This window comes from Chiloscyllium plagiosum, chromosome 11, assembly GCF_004010195.1.
Source record: "Chiloscyllium plagiosum isolate BGI_BamShark_2017 chromosome 11, ASM401019v2, whole genome shotgun sequence".
NCBI classification, from domain to species: domain Eukaryota; kingdom Metazoa; phylum Chordata; class Chondrichthyes; order Orectolobiformes; family Hemiscylliidae; genus Chiloscyllium; species Chiloscyllium plagiosum.
In genome coordinates this window covers 13,572,252-13,597,383 of record NC_057720.1, presented here as the reverse complement: position 1 = coordinate 13,597,383, position 25,132 = coordinate 13,572,252, and the positions used below count along the sequence as shown (strand labels likewise).

General features: G+C 44.4%; 1 protein-coding gene and 1 long non-coding RNA gene across 2 annotated transcripts in view; both read left to right on the top strand.

Moving 5' to 3' along the window:
• Positions 1-1,525, top strand: part of LOC122554155 — a 20,867-nt gene extending 19,342 nt beyond the window's left edge. Inside the window, exon 3 of the long non-coding RNA XR_006312923.1 lies at positions 1,512-1,525. This is a non-coding gene — a long non-coding RNA (uncharacterized LOC122554155). The remainder of the gene's footprint in view (positions 1-1,511) is intronic.
• The window catches only part of LOC122554152, a 342,532-nt gene that overhangs the window by 282,267 nt on the left and 35,133 nt on the right, over positions 1-25,132 (top strand). The gene's annotated exons all lie outside the window — the stretch shown is intronic.

Sequence of the window (25,132 nt, the reverse complement as noted above, 5' to 3'; positions counted from 1 at the left end):
GGCGACTGACTGTGTGGAGTTTGCACATTCTCCCCGTGTCTGTGTGGGTTTCCTCCGGGTGCTCCGGTTTCCTCCCACAGTCCAAAGATGTGCAGGTCAGGTGAATTGGCCATGCTAAATTGCCCGTAGTGTTAGGTAAGGGGTAAATGTAGGGGTATGGGTGGGTTGCGCTTCGGCGGGGCGGTGTGGACTTGTTGGGCCGAAGGGCCTGTTTCCACATTGTAAGTAATCTAATCTAATCTAATCTAATCTAATTTAAGGAGGTGATGGACAGATTTTTAATTAACAATGGGTTAAAGGGTTGTGGAGATTGGGGAGGAAAGTGGAGTTGAGGCCACGATGAGGTTAGCCATGATCGTATTAAATGGCGGAACTGGCTGAAGGGGCTTAATTATCTGTACCTGCTCCTAGTTCTTATGTTCTTAATGTAACGCAACCTGCACTTAACTATTACCTTCACTGTCACAAAATGTTCACAAAAAGGAAAGATTTAAAGTGATTTTTGACAGAAATGTAAGGAGATGAATTGGAAGGGGTAAAGTCCAAAAGACTGAGGGCAGAATATCAGGCAGTGGTCACAATCAGTAAAGACAACTAAGGGTATGGGGAAGAGAATCCCAGAAGGCCAGGAAGACCCATAGCAACGCCTGTCTCTACCTCCAGTTCCAGAACCCTTGTTCTGTTGATTTTGTGGCAAAGTGGCAGTGTCTTTACCTCTGAATTAGATGGTTAAAAACCCATTACAAGTCTGAATAAGTTGATTAACGTTATCGACCCAGTCTCCGCAGGAGCTGCCATGCTGCCTAAATTCCATACTGCGAAACCTCTTTTGTAGTCTATCCTCATTCTAAGCTTTCCTTAAAACTTATCGCTTTGATTGAGCTTTTAGTTCCCATCAGCAACACCCTCGTCCCCTCAGAAAAACCATCCCAACCATTTCCACCTTCTCAATTCTTAATGATCTTCTCTCAGTCTCCCCAGTTTTTTTTAAATTTACTAATGCTGCTGTGAAAAATGTCTATGTTAAGTACAAGACAATGGGAATGCAAAATTATTACTGCTGTTGACAATGATAATAAAGACGACGATGGTGGTGATTCCTGGTGGGGAAGGGGTGAAGGAGATGAATTGGAAAGGATCAAGTCCAAAAGGCTAAGGGGAAAGTATCAGGCAGTGGTCAAAATCAATGAAGCACAGTGGTTGGAAACAGGGTTATAGTGCTGTAGGCAAGCCTGGGATGGAACCATGGAGAGATCGATGTGGAAAAGAAGATCAGTGTACTGAGGAACGGGAACTGGTGGAAGATCAGTGAGCTTGAGAATGACAGCAAGCAGGATTTACAACAGGCTAGGAAATGGATGGCAGGTGTTCTGGGATCAATGGGAGTGTCTGCTTAACAGAAGTCATTAGAAACAGTGGCACCTCTTCCATCAAAAGCTTGAAGGAACAATGATCTTTTTAACAGGTGTTATGTGCGCACATCAAGCATGTTGCAATTTAGCATTTGAAAGAGATTAACTTACAGGAAATGTAGCACATTCCAACTTTGCATATAAATCTGTGTGTTTTTATACAATAGGCCCAGGGATCATGCATTCTTAAACACCCACAGCTATTTCTGGTATTTTAACATCTGCAAAAACAATTTTCTGTCACCTTTCAGGGCTGATTGCCTGCATTTTTTCAGTCGTTCACAGGATGAGGGTGTCACTGGCTAGGTCAGCACGTACTGCCCATCCCTAATTGCCCAGAGGCAAGCTAAGAGTCAGCTATATTGCTGTGGGTCTGGAGTCACATGTAGGCCAGACCAGGTAAGGATGGCAGTTTCCTTCCCTAAAGGGCATGAACAGTGTGCCAGATGGGTTTTTGCTGAAAATGTGTTGCTGGAAAAGCGCAGCAGGTCAGGCAGCATCCAAGGAACAGGAGAATCGACGTTTCGGGCATAAGCCCTTCTTCAGAATGGGTTTTTGCACCAATTGACAATGATATCATGGTCATCATTTGGCTCTCAATTCTAGATTTTTATTGAATTCACATTCTACCATATGCCATGGCAAGATGCAAACCCCGATCCCCAGAATATTACCTGGGTCTCTGGATTAACAGTCCAGCCATAATACCTACGGCTGTTGCCTCCCCATTAGGTTGTAGAACCTAAGGCCACTGGATGCCTCAAAGCATTTTAATACTGATGAAGTAACGTTTTAACAAATCAGCACTGTTGTAATGTCAAAAACGTTGGCATCAATTTACAGATGAAATAGGAGCAGGTGTAGATCATTCAGCTTCTCCAACATACTTCCACAAAATCATGGCGGATATGTTTCTGTTTAAATGTCGTTCCTATCTGCTGCTGATAATCTTTGATTACCTTGTCTAACTGGTTAAACAACCACCAAACCTCAAACAGATCATTGTTTGTAGCAAACTGCCCGGCTTTCAGGACAACTCCATACAGCCCTGTCACAATAGGCACTGCATGACGTGTCAGAGTGTGGACACGGATACCACCATTACGCGTGGGGACACCTCCAACCATGTATATGGCAGGTACTCATGTGATTCAGTCAACGTTCTCTATCTCATACACTGCATGAAAGGATGCCCGGAGGCATGGTACATTGGTGAAACCGAGTGGAGGCTACGGCCACAGATGAATGGGCACCGCACAACAATCAACAGACAGGAGCATTCCCTCCCAGTTGAAGAACACTTCAGTGGTCCAGGACATTCGACCTTGGACCTTCGGGTGACCGTCTTCCAAGGCGGGCTTTGGGACAGGCAGCAGCGAAAAGTGGCCAAGCAGAGGCTGATAGCTAATTCGATACCCATATGGAGGGCCTCAACTGGGACGTTGGGTTCATGTCACACTACAGGTGACCACCATTGCACTATATACACACACACACAGACACTCCTACACACACACACTCCCATACTCACACATGCACCCTCTCACAGACTTAGACCCCTTCACACACACATACACACTCCCTCACAGACACTCACAACCCCCCACCTCAGGCACACAAACACACACTCCTATACACAGGCACGCACACGGACACTCACACACTCCTACAGAGACACACACTCCCACACTCACACGTGCACCCTCTCACAGACTCAGACTCCTTTACACTCGTGCACACACATATACACTCTCTCCCACAGACACTCACAAACCCCCACTCCAGGCACATACACAAACACACGGACATATACACATATACGTTTGTGCGGTGAATGTGTACTTGCAGAGTTACATTGTACTTTGCTCAAAAACTGCATGAATCCATCTAAGACTCTGTTAACTTACTTTTTAGATTAGAATCAGTCTAAACATTATGACACAGACAACAGAACACAGGGGGCTAACACCTTCAACATCTTATCTAGGCTGATACCAATTGTTACAGTTAACCTGAGAATGTAACTTTTTAAAAATGTTTTGTGATTTACATATGAAAGAAGTGAAACTATCACGGTCATTCTAACAGATGAGAGACTTAACAAATAATTCAAGGTATTTTTCAATGTAGAATTTCAGTTACATCACACTGTAAACTTTTGTTATAAATTCTGTGTCTTCCAATTGTGTCCTCCACAACTATCTGATGAAGGAGCAGCGCTCCGAAAGCTAGTGCTTCCAATTAAACCTGTTGGACTATAATCTGATGTTGTGTGATTTGAAACTTTGTCTAACAAGAATCTATCTACCTCCGCCTTAATACAATGACCCAGCTTCCAGCACTGTCTGAGGCAGAGAGTACTCGGATTTCACAGCCCTCTTGAGAGAGAAAGAAATTCTCCTCATCTCTCTCTTAAAAGGGTGACCACCTAACTTTAAAACAGTGCCCACCCCCTCCCCAGGTTTCACCCACAGGAGGAAACATCCTTTCTGTGATGACCTTGTCAAAACCATGTTTTTTTTTCACACAATGCGCAGTTTGAGTCTGGATGCATTAGTACTAAGTGTGCGGGAGGCAACTTCAGTCAAGGCATTCAACATGGAATTAGATTATTAATGGGAAAAAAAATGGTAAAGTGCAGGATTACGTGGAGAAAGCAGTAGGATGGCACTAAGCAAACAGCTGAAACAGAGAGCCTGTTACAATGGACTGAACAGACTCTTGCTGTGCTACAATAAATCTGTGATTGTGTGAACTCCCCTGCTCTTCAAAATAGTCCCATGGAAAAATTTAATTCCACTCAAGAAGGCAGAGGAGGCCTCAGTTTGATGCCTTGTCAAAAGATGGCACCTGAGACAGTGTAGCACTCCCTCAGTATTGCATTTGTGTCAGAAAGAAATATATTGGGACCTCAGGATATACCAAACATCTTGACAATCAAAGAAGGACCTTTGAGACGGTCATTGCTAAAGGTGAAATTAGAGTCAGATTCATCTTTCCAGTTTGTCAATCTGGCAAAAAGTGGCGTGGAAATTCTGCGCAGTGCTTCAACACTGCATGAAAAAAACGAATCAGCCAGCACTTTCTGTTTCTGTACTCTAAACGGTGACCCCTGCTGCATGTGCAACACAAATAATAGCCTGCATTTATGTAACCTATTGAATGCAAGAGAAGATCTCAAGTCAATCATTAACACTGATCCCTACAGCGCAGAAAAAGGCCATTTGGCCCACAGAACCTGCACTAACACTCCAAGGAGGATCCCACCTAGACACACCTTATTCACACATTTCCCATGGCTAACCCATCTAGCCTGCACAACTCTGGACAATTTAGCGTGGCCAATCTCCACATCACGCACATCTTTGGTAACCATGATGTGGAGGTGCCGTCACCTGACGAAGGGGCAGCACTCCGAAAGCTTATGATTTCAAATAAACCTGCTAGACTGTAACCTGGTGTTGTGTGACTTCTGACTTTGCACACCTTTGGACTGTGGGAGGAAACTGGAGCACCTGGAGGAAACTTGCACAGACATGGGGAGAGTGGGGAAGACACAGACAGTCACCCAAGGCTGTAATTGAACTAAGGCCCCTGATGTTGTGAGGTAACAGTGCTAATCACTGTGACACTGTGCCACTTTATCTCAAGAAGGGATATATTAGGGTGGATCAGGATTGGGTGTGGCTGGTTTCAGTTCGTTATCCAGCAAAATAGCTGTGTGTGACTCATCTGTAGCGAACTGAACAGCTACTTACAGACTGCACACTGAGGATATTCACTACTAGTGAGTACACTGCATGGATCCAAATGGATTTAGGAAGTTCAGTGACACTGCCATACGATCAAAATACATTGTGTTCCACAAACAAATGAAGAAAAGCCCCCTTTGGACAAGATAAGAGAGATCTGCTGTACCTATACACTGGGAGCGTGACTTTTCATGGCACTTGAGAAGCAGAGAAAATGGGGAAAAAACAAAATGAGAGCAGTACCCAGTGCTCCAGAATTTATTTATTTGTTCAATTACCAGATTCATCCAATATATAAATTGCTGCCTTCTCACTCTTGGTTTTCCAAGTTTTTGCAGCTGTGATGCTCCTCTGAGAGCTCATAACTGGATAAGTAATTTGTGACTTCAGACACATTAGAGTCCATAATATGCCCTTTGTCATTATATGTCAGAGATTCCTAGAAAGTGCCGTTATCTCCACTCCAGAGAACATTCTGCAGAGCAACCCTGACAACTAATTAGATTTTTGTTCTCCGTATTTATTAGCTCTCGTAAGGTGGACTTACATTGGAGAGGCGAGTGGGCCTTTTTAATAGCTCAAATTATTTGTTGCCACCAACTATCAAGAATGTTATTCTGAAGAGCATAAGTATGGTCTCTTAAAAACAAAGGAAAATATGCTGACTAGCCCAACTCCAGACTGATTACTGGAATGGCAGGACTGACAAATGAGGAAAGATTGTATTGACTGGGCTTGTATTCACTGGGATTTAGAACACAGAACATAGAACAAAACAGCACAGAACAGGCCCTTCAGTCCTCGATGTTGTGCCAACCTGTGAACTAATCTAAGCTCATCCCCCTACACTATCCCATCATCATCCATGTGCTTATCCTTATTTAGAAGAATGGGGGAGGGGGAATCTCATAGAAAAAAATAAAATCCTGTTGGGACTGGACAGACAGATGTGGAAAGAATGTTCCCAATGTTGGGGAAGAGCAGAACTAGGCGTCACAGTCTAAGAATAAGGGTAAGCCATTCAGGTTTAAGATGAGGAAGAATTTCTTCACTCAGAGAGTTGTGAACCTGTGGAATTCTCTCCCACAGGAAGCTGTTGGGACCAGTTCATTAGATTTTTCAAATGGAGCTGGACATGGTTCTTGTGGCTAAAGGGGCCAAGGGGTATGGAGAGAAAGCGGGAGTGGAGAGTGCATGTTCAGCCGTAATCATATTGAATGTGGTGCAGGCTGGAAGGGCAGAATGGCCTCCTCCTGCACCTATTTTCTATGCTTCTGTGTAACTCCACTGATGATTTCATTGCTTGAGCTAATAAATAGCTGAGTGACACAGATCAAGAACTTCCCAGGTTTAATCGCTGATTAATGTGGAGTTAGCTGATTTCATTTTGGTGATGGCAAAAGACCATGGGTAATGGCCTCAGCATCTCTTCACTTGGATGGGAAGAAAGTTGACCTGAGCTCTCACTCCAGTTTGACTACCTCAGTAGTGTTTGTATCTGTGGGTGTCCATTAGGACAGGATGGTGCCTGTGGGTTGAGTAATTGGCTACTCTTACTCTGAAAACTGCAATCCAGCAATGAGTTGGAACAAGATGGTGAGGACTACTCCCTCCCTGGACATTCGAGTGGTCTTCCATGACAAGACTAACAGACAGGGAGAGCTAACACAGGGGGTTCTGAGCTCGTGAGAATGTTCTTGTTTTTAATTCAAAAGAAAATTGCACTTATTTTATTACTTCTTTCAATAAAATTCAGATAATGTCATAAAATGCCAACATGTACCAGAATGTGAAGGCTTCATTGAGTATTCAAGATGAATAGCATACTTGCTTTTAGGAAAAAGCTAAATGGGTATATAAGGGAGAAGGGACTACAGGGATATGGTGAAACAGTGTGATGGATTGGACAGGAGGTTTTTTTTAATTCATTCATAGCACATGGGCATCGCTGGCTGGGTCAGCTTTTATTGCCTGTCCCTAGTTGCCCGTGAGAAAGTGGTGGTGAGCTGACTTCTTGAACCACAGCAGTCCACATGCTGTAGGTTGACCCACAATGTCCTTATAGGGGGATTTTGACCCAACGACAGTGAAGGAACAGTAATACATTTGCAAGTCAAATGGTGAGTGGCTTGGCAGGGGACTTGCAGGTGATGGTCTCCCCATGTATCTGCTGTTCTTGTCCTTCTGGATGCAAATGGTCATGGATTTGAGAGGTGCTTTTGAAGGATCTTTGGTGAATTTCTGCAGTGGATCTTGTAAATGGTGCACACCATATGATTGCTCACATGAGGTATAAACATCAGCACAGGCTAGTTGGACTGAGTGGCCTGTTTCTGTGCTGTAAAGTCTATGTTATCTTGTTAAAATCAATGAAATCCAGTTATGCCATGAACACATTTAACTGTGGAACCAAGAGATTGTGGACTGTGGAAGAAATTATTCAGTAGTTGATGCATCGAATGTATGTGTCACTAGTCAATTTGTGCATTTTGCTGGCTGTCCAGAAGCATTTTTGAAGGCAGTTTTAATTGGATTGAAGTCAGCTTATATAACTGTGGAAATTAGCTGATTGGAGTCACTGTGAAGTTGGAAGGCAGCACCTCCGAATACACAATCAGGAAATTGCCAAACTCTCCAAGTGAAGGAAAGATCGCAAACTTTAGTGGGTGGTGGTGCTGCTGGTGTGATTATAGAAGCTGCCTCAGACTGTCTCCCAGAAAATGAGAACATCAATCAGTTTGCCAGCTGACTCCATTAATGTCACTGATGGTTGCATTACCCCACAGTCAGCATTACATCCCATAAGGCCCTAAGACCATAAGACATAGGAGCTGCCTCAGACTGTCTCCCAGAAAATGAGAACATCAATCAGTTTGCCAGCTGACTCCATTAATGTCACTGATGGTTGCATTAGCCCACAGTCAGCATTACATCCCACTTCAGGTCAACAGTGTGGCCCTCAGCGTTTCTAGGTTTGAGTCCATACTCCTTCACTATCAAAATGAATTATAGTTAACCTCTGACCCTGGGCTTTCCCTTTTATTTGTGTGAAGTTGCAAAATGTTACTCCTCTTCTATGAGCTGGAGCCAAGAATTGACGCTGGAGTTGCCAATTCTGGTTTGGTGTTCACCACCTAAATCCACCCTGCCCTGACACTGTTGTCATTGGTCCAATCATCAAGCCTTCACACATCCTCTTTCCAACAGTGAATTGAAAGGGTCACAAAGACTGAGCTGCCTTTGGGTTAATAGTGATCATTGGTGAAAGAACCTCTTTTTAAAAATGTCACCTGTTTTGCTAATCAACCCTTTCAAAGATATTATTACATGCCTCTGGAACAGGTGGGACTTGAACCCTGGTCTCTCGGTTCAGGGTAGGGACAATGCCACTGTACCACCAGATGGCAAAACTACCTTTTTACCCCATTTTCTCCCACAGTCGTTATCATGTTCAAACAAAATAGCAAATTTGTCGCTGTATAACGAGTCCATGATTTTTCCCCCTGTACTATTTACAGCAGTGTATGGGATTGCTGGAGTTAATAACACTTTTTCATCAACTTCACACAAACATTATTTACATACCTTCAGACATGATCAGAACAGCATTAAATACAACACTTTTCCCTGGGGTCGGGAGTCCAGAACTAGAGGGCATAGGCACAGGGTGAGAGGGGAAAGATATAAAAGAGACCTAAGGGGCAACTTTTTCGCACAGAGGGTGGTGTGTGTATGAAATTAGCTGACAGAGGATGTGGTGGAGGCTGGTACAATTGCAACATTTAAGAGGCATTTGGATGGGTATATGAATAGGAAGGGTTTGGAGGGATATGGGCCGGGTGCTGGCAAGTGGGACTAGATTGGGTTGGGACATCTGGTCAGCATGGACGGGTTGGACCAAAGGGTCTGATTCCATGTTGTACATCTCTATGACTCTATGACTCTAAAGCTACTGCCTGCTTCCTTTAGAATCTTCTGCCTCCGTTCTATCACCAGGGAAAAATTGGCACTGTGATAATATTTATAATGCAGAGATCCGGGCTGATGTATCAAAGATGTGGGTTAGAATCCCACCACAGCAGCTACGGAAATTAATCCAATTCATTTTATCCAAAAAATAATCTACATTTGAAAACTATTCACAGTAATGTGGTTCTCACATGATCATCACTTCTCATCAAAAGCCCATCTGCTTCCCAAATGCCCCCCAAGAAAGGAAATCTGCTATCCGTACCTGGTCTGGCCTACATGTGATTCCAGATCTACAGTACTTAACTTCCTTCTGAAATGGCTCATCAAGCCACTCAGATCAAGGGTATTTAGGGATGGGCTGATAAATGCTGGACTGGACAGTTTTTTGTTTTACATTCATGGGATGAGGGCATCGCTGGCTGGGCCAGCATTTATTGCCCGTCCCTAATGATGTCACAAATATGTTCTCACTTTGATTAGCAAAATCAAATATGCTAAAACCCTCTTCATAAGAAGCACAGTAGCTAAACTACAAACATTTTGTTAGATAAGGCTTTGTTCATCCCATCGGCTGTCACATAATCTAAGAGCGAAGAGTAGGAATAGGCCATTCGGCCCCTCGAGCTTGCTCTGCCATTTAATACAAACATGATTCATCTCATCTCAGCCTGAACTCCACTTTCCTGCCACTCTCTACAACCCTTTAACCCATTACTAATTAAAAATCTATCTCCTCCTTAAATTTATTCTGTGTCCCAGCACCCACAGATTCACAATGCCTTGAGAGAGGCAATTTCTCCTCCTCTCTGTCAACCCTTAGCCTGTCATTCTGGATTACCCCACAAGGGAAAGCATCCTTTCAATGTTTACTTTGTCAATCTTCTTTAGCATCTTGCATATCTTAATTAGTTCTCCACTCATTTTTCTAAACTCTACCAAATGTAGGCCTCATCTGCTTCACCTCTCCTCATGTGGCCACACTTTTATTGTTCTATTGCAGTTGCCAAAGAGTCAAACATAGATGAAATGGACACCTGATCAATGTAGCCTCAAAGCTGTGTGAGTATATGGCTTACAGCAATCTGGAAAAGTGCAATAAACAGACAGCACACAACAGGAAAGAGCTCTTGTGGTACAATGTAGTGGCCCTCCTTCAAATGCCAGGAGGACAGCTTTTTAATTAACTCTAGGTCTGTCCAGACTTTACATACACATTCCATTCTTAAACAGTGTCCCTCGTGGACAAGGATCATTTTAACTTACTTTTGGAAAAAGTCCCACCTGTCCTCAGAAATCAGTTGTACCATGTCTGAACAATTTGATTAAAACTACGTCCTTTTGACAAGAAAATGTTAGAGGGAAGCCTTCCCTGCTGCTGCCTGCTTTCTTTGTAAGTGAGTGTGGAATAATGGCCCTTGATTGGTCTAGAAAATGATTAAAATCGCCAATGAATAACTGCAAATTGACCTGAACGTGCAACAGTACGCTAATAATATGTTCAAATAATTGGCTCGGTTACCTAGACATCATCCAAATATACTTGGCCTATTCCTATTATTTCTGCTGACTGATATTATTCCTGCTGCTGCAGTGTTAGCTGGATTTAAAATTTTCAAAACTGAAGTGGACTGTTTTTATCCACTTACTTGAAGTGGCACCTGATATGAAGCCATTGTGTCTAGTGTCAGCTTTCCCATTCTATATTCCATTACACTGAAGCCTCAGCATGAAGAATAGGAACAGCTCCTCAGTAATCTCAAATGTATGCAATGTTTCCAGCTTCTAGTTTTTCCGCCAATCATTGGAAAGATTTTATTTCTCGATGAGTTTTCATCACACCATTATCCTTTTGGTTGTTTTAAAACTGTAATCCCTCTGTCCTTAAGGCATTTGCTTAAAGTAAGTTAAAATGATTCTTATAAAAGTGGCTTTAAGAAGGGCAAACTTATGTATTGACAGTACTACCAGCACACACCTAGAGTTAATTAACAAAATGTCCCCTTGGCGTTCATCATTTTTATTCATGTTGGCACAGTTGGCAAGCTTAGTGTTTGTTGCCCATTTGACAACGTGGTTGACTTCTTAATGGCCTTGGAGAGAAAAAGACGGAGAATAGACTTGATAGAAGCTTTCAAAGTCTGGAGTGGCTGGACAAAATATCGAGGGAGAAACTGTTCTCTCTCGGAAAAAGAACAAGAATAAGATGGTATACGTTTAAAGTGATTCACAAACAATGCAGGGGTAACATGAGGAAAAGCTTTTCCACACAGCGAGTAGTTTGGATATGGAAATGTGGGGAAGGCAGGTTCAAGTAAGACATTGAAGAAGGAAAACGATGCTTATTTGGATAAAAACAGTGTGCAATATGGGGAGAAAGCAGGAGATTGGAACCATGGCTCTATGTAATGATGTACTTATAAAAAGCTATTGCGGACAGTATTGGCCATAATAATTGATTAGATTAGATACCCTACAGTTTGGAAACAGGCCCTTCTGCCCAACCAGTCCACACCGACCCTCTGAAGAGCAGCCACCCAGACCCATTTCCTCTCTGACTAATGCACCTAACATGATCGGCAATTTACCATGGCCAATTCACCTGACCTGCACATCTTTGGACTAAGGGAGGAAACCCACACAGACACAGGGAGAATGTGCAAATTCCACACAAACAGTCGCCCAAGGTCAGAATTGAGCCTGGGACCGTGGGGCAGCAGTGCTAACCACTGAGCCACCGTGCCGCCCCTAAATTCAGTGATTTTATGAACTGCAGCCTATGGTGGTGGAGATGCTGCCATGATGCCAAGTGAGAGGACTTTGAATCAGCAGCAATGGAGGAATAATATGAAGTCAGGGCGGTGTGTGTGACCTGGAGCCATTGTTCTTTGACCCCTTAGTCGACTATTTCAATGTGCACCTTTCCGAACTTGTACAATATAAAAGCTGGCTCCTCACATGTTGTGAGAAGTCAAAAACCTTGCACATTGGTAAACTGGAGATCATAAGAAAAACTTTGCAACATTTACAACATGCAAAGGTAAATTTCCTCATGAGGAATAAATAGCAAGTATTCTGCTGGTGGACTTGACAGGCTGCATTGTGTGGTGTGCAGACACCAGTGGTTTGTGTCTTCTTTCTGATCAATAGCTCTTTTAGCTGCTTGAAGCATTTTACCCCGGTTTGATTTATATGTTCAATAGTTTTTTTAATCATGACCTTGAAGAGTTTAGCTGTCTCTGTTTCTATCTGATGATGATTAAAGTCCACTTCAGTTGCAGGCACCTGGATATGGTGCAAACTTTCTGTTTTTAACTTGAATCTAATGGGCTTTTGCTATATTTAAATGATACATGTGAAAGCAGCGCTTAAAAAAATTCTTTCAGTTTTGTGTCTTGCAATTTACTCCTTCAGGAGCTAGTTTTATATCAGAGGGTGAGAGCATGTAGGCTCCAGTCCTTATGCATCCCAGACACTGACCAATATCAGCAGATTTGAACTATACCATGTGAGCAATCCAAGTTTTCCCAACATATCCCCACAACAACTATCTCTCCACCATTGCTTTTTTATATGCTTATTTATTTGCGCTGTCTGATATCATTGCTTTCAATTAAATAAGCTTAGCATGGCATCATCTGCAAATGATTCAGTAATCTGTTATCAATAGCTAAACATATTGGTCATTACACTTTTTTTGCACCATATGATTTCTCCATTGAGATGTTTTTAGCTGACCTCAAGAACTGGCACCATTTGCTTTCAAACAGTACCAAAGAAAAGAACATACAAGGAGAAATTTCAAATTAATAGTGATCTCTTTTGGAGGTCATTGCGTTACTACCTGTGCTCTCCCACCCAGCAGGACACTCAATCAGCAGCAATTTATTTCCAACTCACGGTATGACATGGCATACTTCCTCTGACGATCCTTATTTTCATACTAATTGCTGGTTTGGAGGCTGGCTTGCTAGGTCTATGGATGATGCATCTTTGAAGTTGTTGGGTTGGGAGCTGTGCGACTGACAGGACTGAGGTGCTGGATGAGATTAAATTGGTGCTGAGTAGAACTGCAAGTCTAAGCAGGAGTTGTTGCATTCCCAGCTGATCAAGTGTATTTGAGTGCTTCTGAATCAAGGTTGGAAAATTACCTTTGGAGAAAGTAAGATGCTGGAGATCAGAGTCAAAGAGTGTGGTGCTGGAAAAGCACAGCAGGTCAGGCAGCATCCGAAGGAAAATGACTTAGCTTATCCAATCTTTCCTCTGCTGCGATTTTCAAAATTTGGATATTCTTGTAAATATCCTTTGTACTGTCTCAAAAGCAATTATGTCTTTCCTGTTATGTGATGACAGGAACTGTACACAAAACTCCAGCTGTGGATGAAGGACAGTGAATAGGCGTTTCAGGCCTAGGCTCTTTATCAGGAATGGGGCTTGTGGGCCAAGGGGACTGAGAGATAAATGGGAGGGAGGTGGGGCTGGGGGGAAGGTAGCTAGGAATGCGTTAGGTAGATGAAGGTTGGGGGTGGTGGTGAAAGTGATAGATTGGAGAGGAGGGTGAAGCAGATAGATGGGAAGGAAGATTGACCAGTAGGACAGTTCAAGAGGGTGGCGCCAAGGGATAATTGAAAATTATCTTTTCCAAATATGCCTTGCCGATCTTGATGATCAGTTAAATCCCTCCTTTGTCCCATACTTCCTTGTTTTCAGTCATTCACTACTGTAGTATAGAGTATTCAGGTCACACCATTCGAACAGTAGCATTTTAACATCACAGCTCAAGCAACAGCATCAACTTTCACTTGTTTCGTATTTGTAATGTAGGAAACCATCCCACTTAATAGGAGCATTATCAGAGGCAATTTGACACCGAGGCACAGAAGGATTAGGGCGGGTAAACCAAAAGTTTGGTCACAGAGGAAAGTTTGAAGGACCTAGGGTTAAGGCAGGGATGGTAGGCAAAGGGGCAGGGAGGCTTTAGGAAGGGCATTCCTGAGCCAAAAGTGTTGCAGTTTCCAGCAATTGTAGCTTTGCTCAAAAGCTACATTCACCTGCTCTACTTCCAATTTAAAATCCATAGGTGCCTTGTGTCGTTACTTAGGGAAGGTTCAATAATCTCTTAATTAAACCCTTAACTCATTCTTTAGTTCTCCTGCTTGAAGAATGCTTTAGAGGTCTAGATCATTTTTAGCATTGCTGCCTCACAGCACTGGTGACCTGGGTTCGATTCCATCTTTGGGCGACGGTGTAGAGTTTGCACGTTATCCCTGTGTCTGCGTGAGTTTCCATAGGGTGCTCTCCCACAGTGCAAAGATGTGCAGGCTAAGTGGATTGGCCATGTTGAATTGCTCTATAATGTTCAGGGATGGGCAGGTTAGATGAGTTAGCCACGTAAAATCCTCATAGGGGTGCCGCTACTGGATGCCTCACCCAGGAGAGATTTGGGCCCAATCCTTGTGATAAGCTGCACTAAACCCAGCTCCCACTCCCCCCCCCCCCCCCCCCCCCCCCCCAACCACCCAGTGTCCCTCAGTGCTATAAGCCTAGGTTACGCACTCTCAGGTCAAATTCTCCCAGGTTAGAGTCTCTCCAGGATGGACTGGCCCCTCAACCTTGTCGGCTCCAAGACAAGAGTGCTACCCACTCAGCCACAGCTCAAAGCCTTTGTCACTTATTCTGCCAAACCGCCCACACAGTTTAAACCAGACTTTCTGCAAACTGCTTCAGCAACAGGGAGTTCACGCCTTGGCTAATTGCTGTTAACGTAGGAAGTTTGCAGATTGTCAGATGTTTGCAAATTCGCCTCACTAAAACCAATTAACCTGTGTTTGACCTTGGCATGTGGCAACTATATATATAATGTATACTTGTAGAAATCTGATCTGTTCCTTCAAAACTTTCTCAAAGATAGATGTAGTTACAATAATACAGATCATTCTATTTTCACATTATGTTCTCTGCACTGCATAAAAAATTGGCACACCAGACGATAGTTGAGCCCTCTCCATGCTTCCTCCTCTGATTTCTACTTTTATCTCCTGAGGTTACACAGGGAGGACACAGCTTCTTAGTCACCAGCCCTTCTCCCTTTGCACTTTAGGTGAGAGGTCTACAACTCATAATAACAGGGGTCATGGGCACCCCCTCCTCAATCACAGAAATGGTGATCATGGAGCGAACACAGTGGTTTCACATCCATAGGATTGGCTTCAAGCTCCCCAGGGTATGTGCAGGATATTTTTCTTGCTGTTGTGTAGTGGCCATGGTTTAAGGGAATGAATCTAGCTCTGAGTTGAATTCTCCCTCCTCCTGTTACTCACGGCTCTCATTGCACCCTGTCCCCACTCTCACTGCTCTGGCCCCCTATCCTCACAGCTCCTACCCTCCCCACTTCTCACAACCATCATCCCCAACCCTCGTAATGCCCAATCCCATCCCCTCAATCCCCCACTGCACCCAGCGCATATGATTCTCACCCACTGTTGGCTCCCACTGTTTTCAGAGCCCAACCGACCTGACTCCTCTGTCTGCTCTATCCACTGCTCTGATTCGTTCCAATTTTGAGGGCTCAAAATGGAAAGAACTTTCAGATGTATTGCTTCACATCTCACCCCTACACGATGAATATTGATGGAAAATGTGGCAGATGGGAGTATCACAGAGAGGTCTGGCACCATCCTTATTACTCCGAGAATTAATGATGTGGACCAGGACCAAAATTCATTCTGTGTAGGAAAATGGCATTATCTTAGTCTATAAGCAAGGGCGACACTGCTGTCTCACAGTGCCAGGGACCTGGGTTTGGTTCCACCCTTGGGTAATTGCCTGCGTGGAGTTCGCACATTCTCCCCGTGTCTGTGGGTTTCCTTCGGGTGCTCCAGTTTCCTCCAACAGTCCAAAGATGTACAGGTTAATGTGGAATGGTGATGCTAAATTGCCCATAGTGTCCAGGGATGTGCAGGTGAGGTGGTTTAGTCATGGGAAATGCAGGGTTATGGGGATAGGGTAGGGGTTTGGTTCTGGGTGAGATGCTATTTGGAGGGTTGTGAACTCGATGGGCTGAATAGCCTGCTTCCACACTGTAGAGATCCTGTGACTATAAATAAGATTATTTCCATCTGAATGTTTTGTCATGTATGAAGTATATAATTGATTTCCTGCAATACAGTCAAACATGGAAACAGACCCTTCAGTCCAACACATTCCTGATGAAGAGCTTATGCTCGAAATGTCGATTCTTCTGCTCCTTGGAAGCTGCCTGATTAGATTAGATTAGATTACTTACAGTATGGGAGCAGGCCCTTCGGCCCAACAAGTCCACACCGACCCGCCGATGCGCAACCCACCCACACCCCTACAGTTACCCCTTCACCTAACACTACGGGCAATTTAGCATGGCCAATTCACCTGAACTGCACATCTTTTGACTGTGGGAGGAAAGCGGAGGACTCAATCTGTTGTGCTTTCCCAGCACCACACTCTTCGACTCTGATCACCAGCATCTGCAGTCCTCACTTTCTCCTTCAGTCTACACCAATCATGTTCCCAAACTTTGTTATACTTTCCAAGTAATGTAATGCACATTCAAAGGAACATTGCTGGCAAGAATATCTGAGTTGCAAGCTCCCGGTGTGTAAATTGGAGCTAATTTGCAAGTGAGCTGAAAGTAGTTTCAGAAATGAAATTTTGAATAAAAGTTTGTCCCAGTTAACAGTGAGTTAAGCAAAATACAACACTTCATGCAGATTAGGAAATGAGATTGCAACAACATAGGGTCAATCGGTTTCTTTTAGAAAAAACTTCCTAACAAGCTTCCAAAACCAAAAGTAATCTGGACATTAATATTTTTCAAAATATTTTCATAAAAGTGGTTTCTATTTAAAATTTCCAATAATATTTAAAATGTTTGGAGTATAGTGTTACAAAAGGTGATGTACTGTGAAACTCCTGCTGTGCCCTTGGGCAGATATCCCTGCCAAAGACCTCTCATAGCTTTTTAAATTTCCCAGTCGCCTCATAAGAAAGCCTCAGCCACCAAGTTGTGGTATATCCCCACGTCCCCAGAAACCTCCCTGCTTCTTCTCCATTCTCTCCGTGTGAAGATGAGCCATTCGGTCACTCGCCCTGTCATCTCTTTCTGTGGCTCGGTATCAAAATGTTGTTTGGTTAGGTGCCTATGAAGCATTTTGGAATGTTTATCCCTGTGGAATTCTCCACCACAGACAGCAGTTGAGGGCAAAACGTTGAATGTTTTTGAGAAAGAGTTAGATGCAATTCTTAGGGCTGAAGGGATCAAAGAATATGGGGAAAAAGGGTACTGATAATTAGCCATGATTGTATTGAATGGTGGGGCAGGCTTGAAGGGCTGAATGGCTTCCTGCTCCTTTTTTTCTGCTATTGTCTTAAAGGCATTATATAAATTCAATTCGTTGTTGTTATATTTTCACCTCCAGCTTGTTATGAGATGTTGGACCTAGCTCCACTCTTGTTTAGATTAGATTAGATTCCCTACAGTGTGGAAACAGGCCCTTCAGCCCAACAACTTCACACCGACCCTCCGAAGAGTAACCCACCCAGACCCATTTCCCTCTGACTAATGCACCTAACACTAAGGGCAATTTAGCATGGCCAATTCACCTGGCCTGCACATCTTTGGACTGTGGGAAGAAACCGGAGGAAACCCACACAGACACAGGAAGAATGTGCAAACTCCACATCGACAGTTGCCCAAGGCTGGAATCGAACCTGCGATCCTGGTGCTGTGAGGCAGTAGGGCTAATCACTGAACCACCATGCCACCCCGTGCCTCCTTTTGGCTGAAGCTACAGTAATGTACTTTCTGTATTCCACAGTCATTTGCTGATACTCCAAGCTGTTTGTTGAACATTTTTTGAGAAGCAATAATAATTTGCAGCAATTAATTATTTCTGCTGAAAATGTGTTGCTGGAATCATTCCTGAAGAAGGGCTCATGCCCGAAACGTCGATTCTCCTGCTCCTTGGATGCTGCCTGACCTGCTGTGCTTTTCCAGCAACACATTTTCAGCTCTGATCTCCAGCATCTGCAGTCCTCACTTTCTCCTAATTCATGTGAATGTCTGGTTCATTCACATGACGCGAGTCCGGAATCTTCCTCCAGGCTTTCAGTTCCTGACCTTTCTTGCCTCACCTCACCTCACCCCAGACCTCCAGGTCTATTCTGGTGGCACAATGCAGAATGGCTGCTGGGAGGTATTGCCAGGAAGGGAGACATTCACATGGGAAGCCGATAGATGGTGTACATGGACGACACAAGCTCTGAAGGAAGGAGCTGCATTTGTAAATCTGTGCCATGTCACTGCCATGGACCTTGCCAGCATGGGACTGTATTCATTAGAGTTTGGATTAGTGGTGCTGGAAAAGCACAGCAGTTCAAGCAGCATCCGAGGAACAGTAAAATCGATGTTTCGGGCAAAAGCCCTTCATCAGGAATAGGGCTTTTGCCCAAAACGTCGATTTTAACTGCTCCTCGGATGCTGCCTGACCTGCTGTGCTTTTCCAGCACCACTAATCCAGAATCTGGTTTCCAGCATCTGCAGTCCTTGTTTTTACCTCTTTCATTAGAATTTAGAAGGTCGAGAGGAGATCTAATAGAAACTTACCAGATAATGCATAGCTTAGGAAGGATGGATGCTGGGAATTTGTTTCCGTTAGCCGGGGAAATTAGGACCTATGGGCACAGCCTTAGAATTAAAGGGGGTGAATTTGGAACGGAAAAAAGGAGACATTTCTTCAGCCAGAGAATGGTGGGCCTGTGGAATTCATTTCCCTGGACTGCAGTGGAGGCCGGGACATTTACTGTCTTCAAGGCAGAGATTGATAAATTCCTGATCTTGCAAGGAATTAACGGCTACATGGAGAGTGCAGGTAAGTGGTGTTGATTAGATTACTTACAGTGTGGAAACAGGCCCTTCGGCCCAACAAGTCCACATCCACACCGACCCTCCGAAGAGCAACCCACCCAGACCCATTCCCCTACATTTACCCCTTAACCTAGCACTACGGCCAATTTAGCATGGCCAATTCACCTAATCTGCACAATTTTGGACTGTGAGAGGAAACTGGAGCACCCGGAGGAAACCCACGCAGGCACAGGGAGAATGTGCAAACTCCACGCAGACAGGTGCCTGAGCCGGGAATTGAACCCGGGTCTCTGGCGCTGTAAGACAGCAGTGCTAACCACTATGCCACCATGCCGCCCATTGAAATGCCCATCAGCCATGATTAAATGGCTCAATGGGCTGAATAGCCTTACTTCCACTCCTATGTCTTATGGTCTTATGGTCTTATGTCTCAAGTGGCGGGGACATACTCGATGTTATCTCAAGGGTCAGTGCTCTGATCAGTAAGACATAAGCTGAAAAATGTGTTGCTGGAAAAGCACAGCAGGTCAGGCAGCATCCAAGGAGCAGGAGAATCGACGTTTCGGCCATAAGCCCTTCTTCAGGAATCCCGAAGCTTATGCCCGAAACATCGATTCTGCTGCTCCTTGGATGCTGCCTGACCTGCTGCGCTTTTTCAGCAACACATTTTTCATCTCTGATCTCCAGCATCTGCAGTCCTCACTTTCTCCTCAGTAAGACATAATAACAACAAATGAGGTCTGTGGATAGGTCATTCAACCCCGGTCTTTTCCCTGGGGTGGGGGAAGTCCAGAACTAGAGGGCATAGGTTTAGCGTGAGAGGGGAAAGATATAAAAGGGACCTAAGGGGCAACTTGTTCACGCAGAGGGTGGTGCATGTATGGAATGAGTTGCCAGAGGAAGTAGTGGAGGCTGGTACAATTATAGCATTTACAAGGCATCTAGATGGGTATATGAATAGGAAGGGTTTGGGATATGAGCCAAGTACTGGCAAATAGGACTACAGCAGTTTGGGATTAAATGGTAGAGTGGACTCAACGGGCTGAATGGCCTTACTTCCATTCCTATGTCTTATGGTCTTATGTGTCAGGTGGGGGGGACTTACCTACTGCTATCTCAAGAGTCAGTGCTCTGATCAGTTAGACATAATAACACCAAATGAAGTCTGAGAAAAGGTAATTCGACCCCGGTCTTTTCTCTGAGGTGGGGTAAGTCCAGAACTAGAGGGAATAGGTTTAGTGTGAGAAAGATATAAAAGGGACCTAAGGGGCAACTTGTTCACGCAGAGGGTGGTACGGGTATGGAATGAGCTGCCAGAGGATGTGGTGGAGGCTGGTACAATTGCGACATTTAAAAGGCATCTAGATGGGTATATGAATAGGAAGGGTTTGGAGGGATATGGGCCGGGTGCTGGCAAAAGGGATTAGATTAGGTTCGGATATCTGGTTGGCATGGACGAGATGGACCGAAGGGTCTGTTTCCTTGAAGTACATCTCTATGACTCTATGACCCAAAACGTTATATCTGATTTCTCTCCATAGATGCTGTTGAGCTTTTCTGGTTTTGCTTCTGATTTACAGCAGCCGCTGTTCTTTCGGTTTTTCTTTAGTTTTAAAAATGAAAGCACCTACCTGACCACCAGCCCCAGCAAATCGTGGCAAGTTGCCACTGACTGCACAAGACATGGCTCGTAGGATTGGCCGTGGCTATCAACAACAGTATTGTTAAGAAAAAATCCCACAAACTTCAAGAGGAACCTCCTTTCGATTTATCTTGTGATAATCAGCATCATTAACATTTTTAGTGGTGACATTGAAGCTATCCTCTGCAAAGCCTCACACCCCATAAGCCTTATTACAATACAATAGGGCTGACTCCACAGCAGTAAGTGGAGGAATCATGTGGGTTTTTAAAATGAAAGTGGAATACTGCAGTCCCACTGCTTTGGTCTCTGTTCACACTGAGTACTGTGCACACTATTACCTTTGAAGCATGGGAGTTTGGTTCCAGGAGGACACAGACTGTTGCAGTTAAGAGCTCTGCCTATTACCTGAGAGCAGTAACAGCTGAGGAAACAAATGGGGGAAAAAAAGCTAACCTAACTGATGATGTTGGACTAGGTTGGACAAAGTTAAAAATCACACAACACCAGGTTATGGTCCAACAATCATTTGATAAAGGAGCAGCGCTCCGAAAGCTAGTGCTTCCAAATAAACCTGTTGAACTATAACCCAGTTTTGTGTGATTTTTAACATACTCCAACAGGTCATAGTCAAGTGTGTGGTGCTGGAAAAGCACAGCCGGTCAGGTAGCATCCGAGGAGCAGGAGAATCAATGTTTCGGGTATAAGCCCTTCATCAGGAAGGGAGTTTTAAGTTTGATCTGGTTTGATTTATTGTTGTCACATGTACCTCAGTACAGTGAAAAGTTTTGTTAAGAACATCTCATTCCTGATGAAGGGTTTATATTTGAAATGTCGATTCTCCTGCTCCTCGGATGCTGCCTGACTGGCTGTGCTTTTCCAGCACCACACTCTCGACTCTGATCTCCAATATCTGCGGTCCTCACTTTCTCCAACAGGTTATAGTAAAACAAAATAATGTCACTATGATAATATAAGAATTGGGAAAGTGAAGTCCATCCTGTATTAAATGACTCTGATGGATTTTGAGTGAATTTTATTAGATTAGATTAGATTACTTTACAGTGTGGAAACAGGCCCTTCGGCCCAACAAGTCCACACCGACCCGCCGAAGCGCAAACCACCCATACCCCTAACCTAACACTACGGACAATTTAACATGGCCAATTCACCTGACTTGCACATCTTTGGACTGTGGGAGGAAACCGGAGCACCCGGAGGAAACCCACGCAGACACGGGGAGAATGTGCAAACTCCACACAGTCAGTCGCCTGAGGCGGGAATTGAACCCGGGTCTCTGGCGCTGCGAGGCAGCAGTGCTAACCACTGTGCCACCGTGCCGCCCACTTGGTTTAAAGTGAACTTGGTTTAAAGAGCACTCCTGGATCCCCCGTGATGGCATGCAGGCAATTTTGAGGAAGTGAAATGGCCAGTTAAATTCTGGAGACTTATCCCCAGAAGCTTTGAGCCACTCTAGTTTGCCTGGATGGGCAAGGGAATTATACTTCAGGATTTCATTTCTGGATCGCTAACCACCTGCTAACAAGAAGAGGTATCCTTTTAGTCAGAAAAAGCCCTCCTCCTCTAGTTTATGGTCCAAGGTCACATTTTAAGAATGGCCACAAGTGTGGTGAGGTACAAAAGGGGAATGCAACCCTCTCAGCAGGAGAGGGACAACAACAATAACCTCTGAGCAGTTTTAAAGCTTTCCCAAAGCACTTCACAGGTGCATTACAATGCAAAGTGTGACACCAAGCCAAATAAGGAAGTATTAGGAGCACCTGACTGCAGATGCTGAAATCTGTACTGAAAACAAAACAAAATCCTGGAGATCACAGCAGGTCCAGCAGCATTCATAGAGTCATAGAGATGTACAGCACGGAAACAGACGCTTCGGTCCAACCCGTCCATACCGAGCAGATATCCCAACCCAATCTAGTCCTACCTGCCAGCACCCAGCCCATGTCCCTCCAAACCCTTCCCTCTCACCCTAAACCTATGCCGTCTAGTTCTGCATTCATGGAGAGAGAGAGAGCAAGCTAACGTTTCAAGTCTAGATGACTCTTCCCCAGAAGTATTAGGTCAGATGACTGATAGCTTGGCCAAAGAGGCAGGTCTTAAACTTATATTTTGAAGAAGGAAAGCATGGTAGAGGCAGAGAGATGTAAGTTTCAATCAAACTCCCCCATCATCCTTCTAAACTCCACTGATGACAGACCCAGGGCCCTCAACTGCTCCTCCTATGACAAGCCCTTCATCACTGGGGTCATTCTTGTAAACCTACTCTGGATCCCCTCAAAGGCCAACACTCCTACCTTAGAAATGGGGCCCAAAACTACTCACACAATATTTTAAATGCAATCTGACTGGAGCCATATGCAGCCTCAGCAGTACATCTCTGCTCTTGTATTCTAGCCATCTTGAAATGAATGCTAACATTGTATTTGCCTTCCTAACTGCGAATGAACCTGTATATTAACCTTAAGAGAACCCTTAACTATATTCAAATCTAATGTTGACCTTGCTTTTGTGCACCTTCTGCACAGTCATAATCTTGTATGGCTCGCTCTGTCTGAGCACCCTATGATTAAATCTCCTTATTTGCTATGATCTGCCTGTACTGCAGGCAAAACAAAACTTTTCACTGTACTGAGGTACATGTGACAAACATAAATCATAAAACATAGATCTGATCAAACTAGCACTCCCAGGTCCCTTTATGCTTCAGATATCCCCATTTAAAAAATAGAGTCAAAACGTGTGGTGCTGGAAAAGCACAACTGGTCAAGCAGCATCCGAGGAGCAGGGGAGATGACGTTTCGGGCATAAGGCCTTCATCAGAAATGCCTGAAACGTTGACTCTCCTGCTCCTCGGATGCTGCCTGACCTGCTGTGCTTTTTCATCACCACACTTTTCGACTCTGATCTCTAGCATCTGCAGCCCTCACTTTCTCCCATTTAGAAAATAACATATGTCTATATTCTTCCTATCAAAGTGCATTACCTAAACCTTCCCACATTGTATTCCATCTGCCACTTCTTTGGCCACTCTCCTAGCCTGTCCAAGTTCTTCTGCAGCCTTCCCACCTTCTCAACACAACTTGTTCCTCCACCTACCTTCATGGAATCTGCAAATTTAGCAACGATGTCCTCAGTTTCTTCATCCAGATTGCTAATATATAGCATGAATATTGGTGGTCCCAATGCAGGACCCTGCAGAACTCCACTGGTCACTGGCTGCCATCCTGAAAAAGACCTCTTTTGTCTATACTCTCCACCTTCTGCCAAGTAGCCAATCCTCTATCCATGAGGTAAAAACAATAACTGCAGATGCTGGAAACCAGATTCTGTATCAGTGGTGCTGGAGGAGCACAGCAATTCAGGCAGCATCCAACGAGCAGCGAAATCGACGTTTCGGGCAAAAGCCCTTCATCAGGAATAAAGTCAGAGAGTCTGAAGTGTGGAGAGATAATCTAGGGGAGGGTGGGGGTGTGGAGAGAGTAGTCTAGAGTACAATGGGTGAGTGGGGGAGGAGATGAAGGTGATAGGTCAGGGAGGAGAGGGTGGAGTGGATAGGTGGAAAAGGAGCTGGGCAGGTCGGACAAGTCCGGACAGGTCAGGGGATCGAGTTTCTGGAGGTTAGAAGCTAGGATGAGGTGGGGGAAGGGGAAATGAGGAAACTGTTGAAATCCACATTGATGCCCTGGGGTTGAAGTGTTCCGAGGCGGAAGATGAGGCGTTCTTCCTCCAAGCGTCTGGTGGTGAGGGAGAGGCGGTGAAGGAGGCCCAGGACCTCCATGTCGCAGAGTGGGAGGGGGAGTTAAAATGTTGGGCCACGGGGCGGTTTGGTTGATTGGTGCGGGTGTCTCGGAGATGTTCCCTAAAGTGCTCTGCTAGGAGGCGCCCAGTCTCCCCAATGTAGAGGAGACCAGATTGGGAGCAACGGATACAATAAATGATACTGGTGGATGTGCATGTAAAACTTTGCCATGCCAGTTCTTTGCCCCTAATACCATGGGCTCTTATTGTGTTAAGCAGCCTCCTATACAACATAATTGTCAAATGCCTACTGAAAATCCAACTAGATCATGTCCACTAGTTCTCTTTTGTCTAACTCGCTAGTTACCTCCTCAATGAATTCTAACCGATTTGTTAGGCATGAACTTCCATTGACAAATCTATGTTGACAGCCCTCTTTTACCATGTACCCCACGATCTCATAATTAATGATGGACTATAAATCTTACCAACAATTCAAGTTAGGCTCACCTGCCTATAGTTTTCTGTCTTCTGCATCCCTCCCTCCTTATCAGGGTGTTAACACTAGCCATTTTCCAGAATTCTGGGACCCTTCTTGACTCCAGTGATTCCTGAAAGATCACCACCAATGCCTCCACAATCTCCTTAGTTATCTCCTTCAGAATTCAGAGGTGTAATCCATCTCATCTGGGTGATT